Here is a 17,028-nt window from a genome sequence, read left to right on the forward strand (position 1 = left end):
TGCGCTAACAGTAAGGCTCCCTTCTGGCCAACAGGAGGCTACTGGTAACTGTTTTTGGAGAGTCAAAAGTTAGACACAGATTTCCAACTGTACAGGGTGTTGGCACCCCTAACCCCTGCATTATTCAAGGCTCAACAGTCAGCCCAGCAGAGGAAAACACTGGGTCACAGCCTGGCCCCACTGCTCAGCCTCCCCGTGGCCCCGGCCACCTGACTGACCCATCTATGCCGCTGCTGACTCACCAGTAAGATGAGGACCCTAAAAGCACCGGGCTCAGAAGATTAACGTGAGCCCTTGACGGTTCAATATTCCTAAACCCCTAGGACAGTGCGTGGTCCCAAGCCAGCCCTGCATGCTGGTGACACGCAAAGACCCACGGACATTGGCGTATTTCTTTCTACTGAGCATCTACCTCTCACGCGGTAGAAGAGTTCCACGTGGAAAACTAACCTCGGTAAAAATTGCAAGTAGGTCTAAAAATTTCCTTGGGAAAATGATTTGGGAACATAACAAACTCGATGGCACCAACCACAAAAATAACAGCTTGACTGTCTGAGAGACACTGGGCTTCTCCTCGGCTGTCACAGCCGGGCAGACAATCCCCCCACCCCCGGCGATAAGCCAGGGCTCGCTGGGCCCAACGCCAGACCCGCCATCAAGTTCCGCTGCACAGAAATCAGAGGTGACAAGAGCCAGAGTGGGCTTCCCAGGGTGGGGGTCAATCTGCTAGGCCACGCCCCAAAACCACCTTCATGCAGAAGACACATTTTTGTCCCTCAGACTCAGCTGTGTATAACATTAACTGGTAGCAAATATAGAAGATTTTCTCAGAGCATCATTTTTTTTTTTTAATTTTTAAAACACTGGAACGAAACAACAATTCAGCAATCCTTAGAACATTCTGCCAGCTGAAGCACTTGGAGTCCTTTTCCTACTGTGACATTTCCTTGGATTCTGGATCCAGATCTATCCCCATGCGGTTTTGGGTTTCTGAATCAGCACGACCTCGTAAGTTTCATTTAGGAAGATGAGCTGCTTGTCTTCACGCGGGCTCATGTGACGGACTTGTGAAAATTCCTCCTAGGTGCTTCTATAGGTGCTTGGAAACAAACCTCCCCTCGAGGCTTCTCCCTTCTCTCCTCCCCACCAGCTCTGTCTGAAGACCTGCCAGATGCTGGAAGCGATGGAACAGCGGGCTCCCCGGGGGAGGGCGAAGGCGGAGCCCACGCCTGCAGACCGACAGGCATCAGGAGTGTCTTGTGCAAGGGACCCAGGCACAGCGCATGTTCTCTGCACGGCGAATATCCTCACCCCAAATACCAACCTGGGTCCCACATTCAAATAATCTCTAAAGACCTTGCAAATGCAGTCCCTTTTGCGGTCTGTCTGCTGCTAACACCCCAGAGTGACCTGGGAAGGTTGCCGAGGCGAGAGGCACATCCCACCTACAGAGATGGAGGCGATGGCCTGGAGAAGCCTCTCCGTCAAGAGAAACACACACACAGTAAGAGAGGGGCAGGAAGGAAAAATAAAATAAGCAGTCCAAAGAAAGGGGGAGGAAAAAAACAACAAAGAAATGAAAACCAAATAATTTCTCAAACTTAAAACAAATGTGGGCAAATCCACTACTTAGGTTTGAAGGGCAATTAATTGTTTATGTGGTTCTGACCTCCCCTCTGGGCTGCAGACCCCTGCCCCTTGCTCTGCCTGCCTGACGTCTCACCACTTCTCGGGGCCCAGCAACGTCTCAGATTTACCCCACCCCAGCGGATGGGTGCATGGCTCCTGCTCTGCACCCTGACCTGGGCCAGGCCGAGCTCCTGCCTCAAAAGAACTACTAGCATCCCCCCAGGGAAACAAAAATCCCAGGGTCTTCTCTAGCACCCCACTTTCCCCGCATCCCCTATGCCTCCATTGAGACCATCATCAAATTTTGTCAATGTCACCTCCCACATATTTCTGGAATCTACCTAACTCTCTCCATTTTCATAGCCCATTCTCTCTAGCCAGGACTGCTGCAGCTCCCTCTAATTGGTCTCCTGGCATTTAAGCTGCCTCCCAATCTATCCTGCAGTTAGACACCGGTTTTCTAAAGAACTGTTACCATGTCACTACCTGCCCGAAATACCACCCTTCTCTGGTAGTAAGACCAAAATCCTCATCACAGTTTATAACTCTTGCTTATACCTTTTGTTTTCTGGGCTCTTTCTTTCCATTCCTGATAACAATTATACTCTCTTGCCTCAGGGCCTTTGCATATACTCTTTTCATCTTCCCCCTCACCTTTACTCTCTGCCTCTAAATCATTCAGCCCTCAAACCGTATCAGATAAGGCAGGCCTAATCCTCCAATCTGGCCAATTTCTTATCTTACATGTTCCTTTCTTTCATAGTTTAATTCCACATATAATTTTATACCCCTTTCTAGAATTATCTGATAGTGTGTTTATCTCCCACCGGAGTATAAACATCTCATAGATGGAGGAAGAAGAGATCATGGTGCTTTGGAGGATGCAGAAGGAAGCTGGCATTCCTGGAGGGCAGAGTGAGGGACCAGGCAGGACAAACGGGGCTGGGTGGGCTTTGCAGACCATTTGGTGGGGGTGGAAATTCCTCTGCCAAGCAATAGGGGGCTGGCCCCCTTGTAGTCCATGGTCAAAAGTACCTCAAGACCAATTAGAAAGTCTCCTCCATTTCCAAAATTTCTACCTTAACAGAACATTTGGAAACCAGAGATGACCTTAGTGTTTCCCATTTACTGTATGAATCTGACTCTCCTTTCTACCACCTTTCTACTGCTCCTGCTGAAATGAAAGTAAGGGCAGAGGTCCCTGTGCCCTAGGCTTAGGGATAAACAGCCTTTGTTCATTTGGACTCAGGCTTAGTTTGTCTTTGATAATTCATACTATTGCCCATATTATGATTTTTTTCACTTTTTTTTAAAAAAGAGATTTTATTTATTTATTTGACGGAGGGAGAGAGACAGCCACAGAGGGAATACAAGCAGGGGGAGTGGGAGAGGGAGAAGCAGGCTTCCCGCAGAGGAGGGAGCCCAACACGGGACTCGATCCCGGGACACCGGGAACATGACCTGAGCCAAAGGTAGACGATTAATGATTGAGCCACCCAGGCACGCTGATTTATTTCATTCTAATTGCTGTTGCAAGAGGGCTCAGTGTACATTCATTTTTCCATAGTCATTGTTTCAGAGTTCTAAGAAGACATCCTTATACTTGTCCCAGAGTTCTAAGAGAACATGAAGATCTACTCATTTTTCACATTTATTGTCTTTGGGTTGCCATATAGTTGCTACAGCCCCATTATCATGTCCATGTTCAGAAATCACTGGATAAAGTCTTTTGATTTCTATCAAACTACCCTCTAATGATGTAACGATAATGTGCAATTCCTGTTGTTTGGGGCTTTTTTTCTCACATTATAAAAACTTACAGTTCTTGAAATGAGTCTGTGCACACAAACTTTGGACCCACTGCGGAAGCTCCAAGCGGATGCTATAGCATATGCCCTGGGGCCCCTCACTGCAAGGGGCCTGGCTATACTATACCATAGTTTTGTTTTCTTCTTTTACAGATTTTTTTGCAGATAAAGGAAGGTATTATTTATTCCTAGTTTAAAAGGACTTTTTTTCTTTTAAACACAAATGACTATAGAATTTTCTGAGATGCCTTTTCTGCATGTATCAGAGTGTTCTTGTGAATTTTCTCTTTGGTACTGTTTAAGTTGTGAATTACAGTGGTTAGTTACAATTGTGGCTAAACCACCCTTCTATTTCTGGAATAAATCCCATTTTGTGGTGAGACATAATTTTTCTTATATACTGCTGGACTCAGTTTAGTGATAGATTGCTTAGCATTTCTTATATCTATGCTCATGAAAAAAAATTTTCCATAATTTTGGTTTTTGTAATGTTTTCATCAGATTTTGATATCAAGGTTATGAAACCTCATAGTTGGGAAATGACTCCCTGTTTCCATCCTTTTTTTTTTTTTTTTAAGTGCCATTTCTTTCTTAAATGTTTGGAAGAATTCAATCAAACTTTTTGAAATTCAGGTTTTGGGGGGACCATATTTGTGAATGAACTGATATTTTTAGTAGATATTAGACTACTCTGATATTCTATTTCTTCTTCTGTCAGTTTTAGTAACTTGAGCTTTTTGAAGAATTATCACATTTCAGCTATTTTCAATGTTACTGGCATAAATCTATTCTCAGTATTACTTTATTGTCTTGCTAATGTCTGCAGCATTTTTAGTGATGTTCCCTTTTACAATTTTGATGTTGATAGTTGATTTTTTTTTCTCTTTTCCTAATCAGCTAAGAGTTTTTCATTTTATTAATCTTTTCAAAGAATCAACTTTTGGCTTTGTTTACCCTCTCTATTATTTGTTTCCTATAGAAACCATATAAAACCATATGTGTCTCCTGTTAGGAACCATATGACCCATACGAAACTATCATTTTTACAAATCAAAGTAGTTGACTACTAGCAATTTCCTAAGGCATAAACTAGTATTTTATTAATTTCTACTCTTTACTCTTTTCTTCTTGGCACATTCTTTAGGTTTGATTTGCTGTTCACTTTGTATAGTTCCTTGAGATGATTAATTTTCCATCTTAAATCCTAATATATGTATTTAAGGTTAAAGTTAAAGTTCTTTCTGGCCACTGCTTTAGCTACATGCCATAATTTTTATATGTCATATCTTCATTATCGTTTAGTTCAAAATATTAATTCCAGTTGTGATTTCTCCTTTAACCATGGACTATTTAGGAGTATAATTTGATTTCCAGGTGTGGGGGCTTTTCCAGTTATCTTTTAATTACTGATTTCTAGTTTAACTCCTTCATGGACAGAGAACAAACTTTGAATCATGTCAATCATTTGACATTTGCTGAGACATCCTTATGGCTCAGCATATGGTCAGTTTGGGCTAATGTCCCATGGGCACTTGAAACCAATGTCATTTCTGTAATTATGGTGTGCAGTGTTCCACATATAAAATTTTGATCAGATGTACTAATTGTGTTATTCACATCTTCTGTATACTTAATGTATCTGTGTCTGCTTATTCTATTGGTTATGGAAAGAGGTGTGTAAAAGAATATCAATCTTACTGTGAATTTATCTGTTTCTCCTTCTAGTTCTCTAAACCTTTCCCATAAATATATAAAAAATGAAGCTATGCTATTGAGTGCACACAGATTTAAGACTGTCACATAGTACTAATAGATTGACTCTTTTATGATTAAAAAAATTTCCCTTTTTTATTTCTATCAGTGTTTCTTGCCTTAAAATCAACTTTGTCTGATATTAGGATAGCTAGCCTGTTTTATTTTGGTGAGGGTATATGTATTTCTTTCCATTCCTTTACATTTAACCTTCTGTCTCCTTAAATTTAAACTATGTCTCCTGTAAACAGCATGTAGCTCAGTTTTATGAGGTTTCTTCTTTAAGTACAATGTGATCATATTATTCTTCTCCTGGAGATTGTAGTTCATTTAGAGGTAATGTTATATTTGGATTTATATCTACCATCTTACAATTTGTTTTCTTTTAGACCCATCTGTTACATTTCCCTTTCTTTTTTTTTTTTGCATTTTTATTTGGTAATCAAATATCCTTATTACTCTATTTTCTCTTTATTAACTTAATAGTTATACACTCGCATTATTCTTTTCATAATTACCTTAAATATTTCAATATGCAACCTTAAGTTACTAGTCTTACTCAAATTATAATTCTACCACTGCCATGTTAATATTAGAACCATCTAACACTTTAAGTCCGTTTATCTCTCTATCTTTTGCATTATTTTGGAACTCAATTTTAATTTTTAATTCTCTATATATCTTAATGTTAATATTTATATTAAGTATATTTATAGTTAATATTTAATTCATTTTTATTCTATATATTTTTTAAATTTTGTAACAAATTACTACCATTTCAAGAGCGTCTGGGTGGCACAGTCAGCTAAGTGTCTGCCTTCAGCTTAGGTCATGATTACAAGGTCCTGAGATCGAGCCCGGCATCGGGCTCCCTGCTCAGTGGGGGGTCTGCTTCTCCCTCTCCACCCCACCTCCTGCTTGTGTTCTCTCGAGCTCTCTCTAGCTCAAATAAATAAATAAAGTCTTTTAAAAATTACTATTATTTCATATAGTCTACTTATTTACCATTTCTGGTATTCTTTATTTTAAGATTTTATTTATTTGGGGGGAGGGAGAGGGAGAAAGAATCTGGAGCAGAATCCATGTCAAGCACGGAACCCAGTGTGGGGCTCAAACCCACAACCCTGAGATCATGACCTGAGCTGAAACCAACAGTCTGAAGTTTAAATAACTGAGCCACACACGGGCACTCCACCCTTTCTGGTATTCCTCATTTATTTTTGCATTTCCATATTTCCATCTGGATCATTTTCTTTCTGCTTGAAGAACTCCCTAAGATATTTATTTCAAATCAGGTATGTTGGCAATAAATGTTTGCAGTCCTTACTGTCTGAACATGGCTTTATTTCATCTTCATTTCTGAATGATATTCTCGCTGGCAATTCTAGGTTGACATTGACATTTCTTTTCTTTCAGAACTTGAAACATTTGACTAGACGGGCTTCCGAGGCATTGTTTCATTTACACACACACCTGGAAGCTACTGTCATGGCACTTGGTAAATGTACAGTAAGAATATGAGCGGAGACATGCGTGCTAAGCATCGTAGCTCAAATCCCGCTTCGTCACTGACTAACTCTATAGAACTGACAAACTGGGGCGCCCGGGAGGCTCAGTGGGTTAAAGCCGCTGCCTTCAGCTCAGGATATGATCTCAGGGTCCTGGAATCGAGCCCCGCATCGGGCTCTCTGCTCAGCAGGGGGCCTGCCCCCCCACTCTGCCTGCCCCTCTGCCTGCTTGTGATCGCTGTCTGTCAAATCAATAAATAAAATTAAAAAAACAACTGACAAACTGGCAAACCTTCTGAAAATAATGAGGAAACCTACAAGGAGGGTACATGTTAATTTCTATATTGAGAGTTGTACTCGTATAGTGGTTAAAAGCCCAGGCTTTGAGGGCAAGAAGCCCAAAGTAAAATCCTAGCTCTTCCACTTACTGGCTGTGACCTGTATGAGGGCTGCGTGACCCCAAGCTCCAGCTGTGGGACAAGACACCAACTTTATCTTTGTACAGTGAATCCAGATGTGAATGCGGTAACACATGCGCCGTCTGAGCAGAGTGCTGGAACACAGTAATCGATCTGCACACCTACGCTCTTAAGAAGAAGGACACTATCCCAATGAAGACAGTGTCCAGCGCTATACAATATACAGGACTGCAGCTGAACTGTGAACGAATTCAGGGGTTCCTCCAGACACTTCCAGGAAGTGACCATGCCTCCAGCTTAACCCTTTGTACCCCAGTCAGTAATGGTAACCATCTGACACAGCCATAAAGAAATTAAGAATTAATCATATCTTAATTAAAATTAAGAAGGTTGATAATCCAGGATGACAGAAGAGGTATTTGCGCCAATCAGTACTGCTGTAGGAGGACTGAGTTTTGCCAGAAAGTTCTATCCACGCGAAAACATGGAATGTGTTTTCCGCAGCCCCTGTAGGACAGATAGCACGCCAGCCTCGGAAAAAAACAAAGGTGAATTATATATGATCTCTTTACTCAAGAGCTGTAGAGGTTAATGAGGAGACAGGGGGGTAAGCTGCAAATTTCGAAGAGAATATGATGAAGCGTGATGATGAGGCCACTGGCAGGGGGTAGAGCGGAAGGGTGTGCAGCTCAGAGGAACGATGGGTGGGGGGCAGGCTAGGGAGTGCTGCCGACCCCCCCACTGACACAAAAGCTGTGTATTTTATTTTGTTACAACCACATTCACTGTTATTACAGAGCCCTCTTCAAAGCTCTTGGAGCTGTAATGGCCATGTTTCCTGGCCTCTCAATCCTTGGGGAAGGTTTGAAATCCGCAGCACTTTGTGGCTTTTTTCCACTTGCCTCAGAGAGATTTTTCCACCTCACAAAACCACCTTGACATTTAATTCTCTGTGACTGGAGATTTCAACTCAAAGCAATGCAGCCCAAGTAAAGAAGCATTTGTGTCAAAGACTTCCTGACTGCAGAAAGAGGGAGGGGACGCTCCTCTGGGTGCCAGCCAGCTCCCTCACTTAAAACAAACAAACAAACAAACAAACATATAAATAAATAAATAAATACCAAACCAAAACAAAAAGCAAAAATCCTAATCTTGTATGAGATTACTACACTCCCTACCAATTCAGCCCACCTTCAAATCGGGAAAATAGAGAAGGGGGGGGTTGCTATAAAAAAAATTGGGACACATTCAGATATTTTACTACCTGACATTGCTTTGTTTTAAATAAAAACCGAGAACGCCTGCCACCAACAAAATGGCAGACTAAATGTTTGCCAAGCCGTCTGCTACAATGCAGCTGGATCCCAGTTACACACAAAACAAAGGAATGTTTTAAGCCATCAGTGGGCTTGCAAGAAAGTAAAGGAAATCTCCAAGGGAAAGAAAAGTGCTGGGGGGGGGTGCCTTAGGGGAAAATGCACGGGCACAGAACAGTGCTGGGATCAAACCACAAAGCCTAAGACAACAAAAGTTAGAGATGTTGAACCAGGACTTTTCCCTGGACCCTCAATGGGGACTGAAATGGTGTCAGAACCATAGCGTCTGCTTGGCTCGCCCAAGAAAACACAAATCCTTTCTCAAGAAGAGTCTTCCGTTGAAGCTCTCAGAGGTTTTGCTAAATTCAACCCCATGGTGGCTCACAATTTTTAAAAACCATGAAACACATGAGCATTCTCCATGAGAAAGAAACAGCAACAAATTTAAATCCTGAAGAACTTAACTGTCTACAAGGAAAATGCAAAAGAAACTAGAAAAATTATTATACTTGCTAAGATAGTTCAGCAAGGTGACTGGATATAGGGCTACTATACAAAACTCTTTATAGTTCTAGACACCAGCAGCCGAAAATGAGGCACTCAGAGATAAAATGAACAAGAGACGTGTAAGACATTTATGGAGAAAACTTCATTCAAAGACATTTTAAAGGCTATAAAGAACTGGAGATCTATACTATGTTTGTGGATAGAAAAATATTGTAAACACGTCAATTCTCACCCAAAATCCCAGAGCATATTAAAGAAATTTGGCAAACTGATCCTAAAATTTATATGGAGGAAAATAATCAAGATACTTTATGAAAAGAAGAAACAGTGGGGGGAACTGTCCTATCAAGATATTAGAACTTATTTTAAAGAGCTTTAGTAATTAAGATATTGTGATAATGGTGGACATATATTTATAAACTGAACAAAACTGAGAGCCCAGAAATGGACCCATGCTCATATATAAACTTGATAGAGATGTCTCGCATATCAGCAGAAAATAAATGAACTATTAACTAGATGGTCTCAAGGCAACTGGTTATCTATATTAAAAGAAACTGAAATTGGACCTTGTGTTTCACATCTTTCATAAAAATCATTACTGAATTGATAAACTATTTTAAAAACTTAAAAAAACTAAAGATTATATAGGAGAATTGCCTCAGAACCATGAGGTATGGAAGGATCTCATATGTAAAACACAATCCGTCTAGCCATGAAAGATAAATAAATTGAGCTGCGTTAAAATTTAAAACTTCTCGGGATACCCGGGCGGTTCAGTCAGTTAAGCTTCTGACTCTTGATTTTGGCTCAGGTCATGATCTCAGACGGAACCCTGTGCGGGGTTCTGTGCCAAGTTCAGAGCCTGCTTAAGATTCTCTTTCTCCCTCTCCCTCTGCCCCTCCCCACCACTTGTAAGCTCATGTACAAACTCTTTCTCTCTCTAAAAAACTAAAGTTAAATTAAAATCAAACCAAAAAAAAAATTAAAAACTTTTACTTTTCAAAAGACATCATAATGAAACCAGTGAGAGAAACTTGAACCTGGGAGAAAATATTTTGACCTCATTTAGCTAATGTAAGGATGAATACTCAGAATATGTTTTGTAACTTCCATAAATCAATGAGACAAAGAAAAAAAAAACCACAATATAAATGGGGAGAAACATGACAGGTATTTCATGGTAAAGGTAACACACATGCAAATAACAGAGGAAAAGAAGTTCATTGCTATTAGTGGTAGGGAAATGCCAGTTAGGTCTATGATGAAAGACATGGCTTTATACTCTTTATATCGATAATGAAGGAGGAAGGCAGTACCAAATGTTGGTGAGGATGTCAAGCAACTCTAAAACACTCAAGAAAGCGAGGATACTCGGACAGCCACTCTGGAAGACAATTTGTCGCTTTCCTGTTAAACTCCACACCTGTATACTTTCCAACTCAGGCATTCTACTCCTAAATACAGATCATGGAGATCTCCTTGTACATGTGCTCCAGGAGACAGATACAAGAATGGAAGGAGCAACATTATTTTTAAGAGCATAAAAATTAAAATAAAATAAAATAATAAAATAAAATAATGGAAAGTTGAAAAGGGAGAAATCCAGTCTCCATCAAGGAAGAGTGGATAAATGGCACAGTCCCAAGGGTTGAATAATACAAATGGGCAACAACATGGCCAAAATTTGAAGCATAAGATTGGGTAAGAAAAAAGCGAAGTTCTGAAAGCCACCTAAAGTATAAAATCATTTTTGTAAAGGTCAAAACAAGATAGGGAATTTTTTGGCCTGTGGGACATACAGCGATAAGACTGTTTTTAAGAGGCAGGGGAATGATGAACCCCTCAGGAGGAGAATGGGTCCACTCCCGGGAGGGAGCACATATGAGATCAGGAAAGAGCACAGAGTTAATTTTTGCATTATGGGCTTAAACAGGTTCAGGAGTGTGGGTTTCACTGTAATGCTAATACCTTACATTTACCTATATTATGTCAGTTCTTTTGTATCTATCCAATATCAAATCCTGAGAAAGCTAAAACATTTATTCCATGCTGTGTAACAGGCTTCTGCACAGGAAAATGTCACAAGTATCTCTGTGAAGGGATGTGTGTGAAGATGGCACATTCATATCTTAAAAGACAGATTTTAAGAAAAAAAAAAAGTAAAATCTTTGTCCTTGTGATTTCATGTAAATACACAATTTTTCCTTTCTTGAGAGAGCAACTGTACTAGCATTTTCCATTCAGAGTTCATATGGCACTTCAGTTTACAAAATGCCTCCGCGCACAGGGTCTTATTCCATCTGAGAATGAGCCAAGTTTCTCATGCAGGATGTGGCTGCGAATGAGGCTGGTCGGGAGGGAAGGGTCAGATCATGCGTATTCCTGTTTCTCTGAACCTGGATGTTCCCACCTCCCATCCTTGGGCCTTCATCATCCTCCTCTTTACCCTGGGCTCTACCTACTGGATTTCGGTATCCCCAGATCAATCCCCAAATGTTTGCGATATTTTCACAAGTTCTCTGGAGCTGTACGTTGGTACATAGTAATTGTTCTCAGTTAACAATGTTTATATCTTGGGGCCCTTGGGTGGCTCAGCTAGTTAAGTGTCTACCTTCAGCTCAGGTCATGATCTCAGGGTCCTGGGATCGAGTCCTGGATCAGGCTCCCTGCTCAGCGGGGAGCCTGCTTCTCCCTCAGCCTCTCTCTCTCTGTCTCTCTCATGAATAAATAAATAAAACCTTTTTTAAAAAATGCTTACATCTTAACCTTACAATCAACATTTCTCAATATTTGCAAATAATCTCATTTTCTGCAAATACAAACACAGGGTGATGTATGGTCACTAAAACAACTTTCAAAACTCAAGAAATTGAACACTGAGAACATGAACTAAACCTGAAATCTATACCTTGAATTTTTCTAATGAATATTATGTAACATCAGTTGTTTTCAATAAATAAAGAGAGGAGAATCTCAAGTATTTGAAGGTGTTCCAAAAATAGTAGTGGCCTAACAGATATAATTATATCTGTCTAAATATTATTTTGCGTGTTCAGCCCTATCATTTTCGGGAGTTATCTTTCCACCAATATCCTTCTACATGATTACCTTTGGAGCGATGTTTTAGGCAGCAGGACTCTGTGTGTTGGCCACAGCTGAATGGCCTAATGGTGGGTACTAGGCCAATCAGTTGATTTGCCTACACTTGACACTTGACCCAAGTGGGGCCGATACATTCTTCCCTGGGATTCTGGATTTGAAACCAAGACGTAGCTGCAATTTTAAGTTGTAAATCTTGGGTACTGAAGGCAGTCTCATTCCCTATCGGGGAGCTAGAGAAGCAGAGGCCAGTCTACAGAGAGAGAATAGTGACCCAGAAGCACGGAGAAGCTCGAAACCAAGAACCCCCAGAGAGAGAGTCCCACGGTGCTTGGACCCCCGGTTCCAGTCGGAGTTTACAACCTCACTCCTGCTCTCAAGCTTCTTGAGACACACCGCATGTCTCAAGGTAGGACTTGGTAATTGTCTACACCAAGGAAGTCCTATTCAAAAACAAACTGAGGGTTCCATGATCCTCAAATGTGTAGTGTGCTGAGTCTGAGGGAGGCAGAGGGGATAAGCCCAGGCTGGGAAGCTGACAACAGTTCTGCAGAAGGAAAGCAGGGAAACTGAGGCCAGCTGGGGTTTTGTGACTCAGCCCACAGGTCCAGTGAGGGTGGGACAACATAGCCACAATTAGGACACTGGACAGGGTTGACTACATCTTTTGACTTCAATAAAGTATGTGTCATAAGGGGAGACAACCTCCAGTCCAGTCTGAAACAGGCAAGGAACAGAAAGACAAGAGCAGGTGTTCTCAGAAAGCCCTGCCGGCCCCTCCAAGCCACCGAAGCCTGCTGCGGGCAGATAATCAAGTGCCCGGCCCCCAGCAGCCGAAGTCCCCGCCACAGCTCGAGGGAAGCAGGTGGACAGGAAACAGAGAACGTCACCCTTACTGTAGGGATATTTGAGAAAAGCCGAAAGAAACAGGGCAGCCTGGTCTCCCGAATCCTACACTTTTCATTGTGCTTTCCAGCAAAACTGAGTGCAGAGAAACGGCCGATCAGCATTATTATTAGACTGTAATGTCTGCCATTTGTGAAGATTAAATGAGCTCACACAAACACACACACACACACACACATATATAAAATATATAAATATAATCTCACCTTCTTTCACGTGTCCTGATAAAAATAATAGGACCACGGGGCACCTGGGTGGCTCAGTTGGTTAAGCGCCCAACTCTTGATTTCAGCTCAGGTCATGATCTCAAGGTTGTGAGATCAAGTCTCACATCGGCGCTAGGCTGGGCATGGAGCCTGCTTAAAATTCTCTCCCTCTCCCTCTGCCCTCCCCATATTCTCTCTCCCCCTACAAAAAAATAAATAATAATAGGACCAGACGAAGAATATGTAAGCACTGAAGTGGAACAGAGGTGTGTGGGTGTCATACTGTACGTAGTAGAGTATGAGCTTTCCCAGGAAAGCTGGGATTTGGGTTTCTCCTCAGGGTAGGCCATGTCTCCATCCTGCGGGTGTCTGTATTCTGGGCACTGCAAACATGCACACACACATGCACACACACACACATGCACACACATAAACACATACCCTGCTAGCAGGCCAAGAGTTACCATATGAAACAAGGATCAGCACTCATTCCAGAATGTCTGCTTCTAAGTGCCCTGCTTTGGGCTTTATGGACTCTTGTTTTGAATTCCAAAGACTCTAAGAGCTCCTGAATTTCCTATGGCTGATGTAGCAAACTACCACAAATGTGGTGGCCTAACACAACACCCATTTACCATCTCACAGTTCTGTAGGATAGAAATCTCACTGGGCTAGGGTCAAGGAGTCAGCAGGGCTGGATCCCTTCTGAAGGCTCTTGGAGAGAATTTATTTCTTTGCCTTGTCCAGCTTCCAGAGGCGACCCACTTGGTCCAGGATCCTCTCTCCATCTCAAAGTCCTTCACTTAATCCCAACTACAAAGTCCCCTTTGCCATCTAAGGTAGCATATTCTCACGTTCCAGGGATTAGAATGTGGACATCTTGGGGGAGGAACATCTGACTACCACAAGAACCCCACTCTGATTCTAGCTCCATCCTTAGACTCCTTCCAGACCCTTCCCTAGGTTTGTGGGTCCTAACATGTCCTACCACTTTGGTTCCCGCAGGATAAAACAATAGTTACCTAATTCTAGGCAGTGAATGGGAAGCTTAGGGCTTGGCCAGAAAATGGCAGCCACAGAAATCAAAGTCACTGCCCACCCCAACACACCAGTCTCTCTCCCAGAGTGGGCCATAGAGTTCAAACACACACTAAGGAAATTCCTTCCAATCTGGCAAATCAATGTTTGATGTCAGTCCCCTCGCCACAGTTTAAGTTTCTTAAAACATTTGGCCTCTCCAACACAATGTCAGAAACACTTCCAGAAAGAGGTTCACTCTGTTTTGTAACCATCATGAGCCCAACAGGCAAGAACAAGTGGGTCATTGTGCTGGCCACGGGAGACTTCTGAAAACTCTTCCAAATCGAGCCCAATGTTCAATATGTTCTTTTGAACACTCCAGCAACCGTAGAAGTGTGTTTCCTCGGCACTGGGGAGTGCCACTGGCCCTGGACACTATCATACCTGACTGGAGAAAGACCCCATATCCCTGTGCATCACAATGTTTCTCAACTAGGGGGTGATTTTGGCCCCCAGGGGACATGTGGCAACCTTTAGAGACATTTCTGACTGTTATGACTGGGGGGTTAGGGTGCCAAGCAGGGTGCTACCAAGGGGCCCTCTAGTGGGCAGAGGCCAGGAATGTCACAGACTGTCCTAAAATGCACAGGACAGACTCCCTAGCTAAGTGAGCTCCAGCCCAAGGTGCCATCAGTACCGAAGTTTAGAAACCCCAACCTGACAATTTAAAATCAACATGGTAACTCTCCACTTTCTTTGTTCAAACCCATTTTAAGGAAGAGGTAAGTGTCATTGGCGATTAATTAGTGAGGAAACTGAGGCACAGAGTTTTCAGGGGTTTATGACAGTTTACCTGTCGGGATGGGTATCACGGGATACAAGCTTCCTCCACCTGCTCCTTTTGATTTGCATAAATAACGGGAAGGACTTGGAAACAAACACATGACCCATGGAGAAGGTGGGGACTGTAGCGACCTCACAGAACACCGCTCAGCCGCCTGACAGCCTCGTGGGATAACTAGCTGTTCAGGGAACAGAAAGTGGCTTTCTCCCAAATGTTATGGACAGCCCCTGGACAGGGTGAACACTGTTTTTCTGCTTACTGAAACTCATCTTTATAAATTGTGCCAACCTCAGCTCAAACCTTGTCCCTCCCAGCATGGATGCCACCTTTGCTCCCTCATGCACCCAAATATGGGTCAGCAGCAGGTAGAGGGAGGGTGTGCCAGGCGCCGGGGCAGAGGGAATCCCAATGCAGACCTGTCTCCTGGCTTCAGGGAGCTTTGTCTGGTGGGGAAGACAGAGATCGCATAACTAATTATACAGTAAATTACTGAACTGCCACCGTGACATTATTCAGAGGGGAAACAGGGAGAGCTTATACATGGTGGGCGTGGGGGGTGGTGCCAGGCTGACTTAGTCTGGGGCTGCGCCAGGAAGTTTCTGGGAGGCGGTGTGTGAGCTGAAACACGGAGGATGAAAAGGAGGTAACAAGGTGAAGATTGGTTAGCATTTTAAGGCAGAAAGAAAAAATTAATGCAAGAGATTCAACATGGAAATAGTAGTAATTTCAAAAAAATTGGCAGGAGGAATGGAGAGAAGGAGGAGAAAAAGAGGAGTAGGTAGAGGAGGAGGAAGAGGAAGAAGAAAAATTAGAATTTCCCAAGCCGAAAAATATAATTTTCCTTATTTCCTGGTCATGTCAAGTGGCAGTTATACGGCATACACTGGGTAGTTTTTAGCACGAGGAACATAGAAAAAAAATTCCTAAAATTTTATTGGAAAAATAATTTTAAAATTTACAAGTATGAATATCCTTAGATGCCTATATTATAACTCTGAAGGTAAAGAGGCAATGGAGAATGTTCCCAAGTTTTGAGGGGTAACAAGTAAGGGCTTTCTTTTCAAGATGATGAGAATGCTCTCAAAATGGTGATCGTGATGATACCACAACTCCATGAATATATTAAAGAGTGAACTGGGGGCGCCTGGGTGGCTCAGTGGGTTAAAGCCTCTGCCTTCAGCTCAGGTCATGATCCTGGGGTCCTGGGATCGAGCCCCGCACCAGGCTCTCTGCTCACCAGGAAGCCTGTTTCCCTTCCTCTCTCTGCCTGCCTCTCTGCCTACTTGTGATCTCTGTCAAATAAATAAAATCTTTTTAAAAAGGAAAAAGAATGAACTGTACATGTGAAATGGGTGAATTATATTTTATGGGAACTATTATCTCAATAAAGCTATTGAAAACTGTTAGGGAAAATTATTTCCAAACTACCCATCGAGGGCAAGGTCAACAAGAATGCTTATGCTGACGTTCAAGGAATCCAGAATTTTATCTCCTAAGCTCCATTCCCAGAAGACAGATGCCACCAAAATAATTGGAAAAACTGAGACATGGGATCTAAGAAACACAGAATACAACTCAAGAGACAGGTGAAGAGAATTCCAGCAGGAACACTGGCGGGCCAGAGCTCGGCCACGGGCCTGCAGACCAGATGCCAGCAGAGGCCCCGTGACTCCAGGAGGGGGATCTCCGGGGAGAAAAGAAAAGACCTGATTGCTGATAGATGTATTCAGGGAAGATTTTCAGGTCTCTCAGGAAGCAATGTAATGGGCTGGCAATAGGCACTGAAAACCAAGGAACCATTAAGAAGAAGTGATTATTACCTCCAGGAAAAGCAAAAAAGCTACAGAGGAAAGTTAGTATAGTTATACTGTTATCATATAACCCAGCTATAACTAACAGTTCAACAGCGACCGTGAGGCCAACATTAAATACTGAATTAGCTAAAGCTGATAATGGAACTCCTCTGGAAGGATGGGAGGAGACACAGAAACGGAGAGAGGAAATGTGTGTG

At 42.4% G+C, this 17,028-nt stretch overlaps 1 protein-coding gene across 1 annotated transcript in view; it reads right to left on the bottom strand.

The window, feature by feature from the left end:
- The window catches only part of LOC111145158 (carboxypeptidase X, M14 family member 2), a 126,951-nt gene that overhangs the window by 42,019 nt on the left and 67,904 nt on the right, over positions 1–17,028 (bottom strand). The gene's annotated exons all lie outside the window — the stretch shown is intronic.

The sequence above is a fragment of the Enhydra lutris genome, unplaced genomic scaffold (assembly GCF_002288905.1).
Source record: "Enhydra lutris kenyoni isolate GAN:26980312 unplaced genomic scaffold, ASM228890v2 scaffoldscaffold12, whole genome shotgun sequence".
Taxonomy (NCBI): domain Eukaryota; kingdom Metazoa; phylum Chordata; class Mammalia; order Carnivora; family Mustelidae; genus Enhydra; species Enhydra lutris.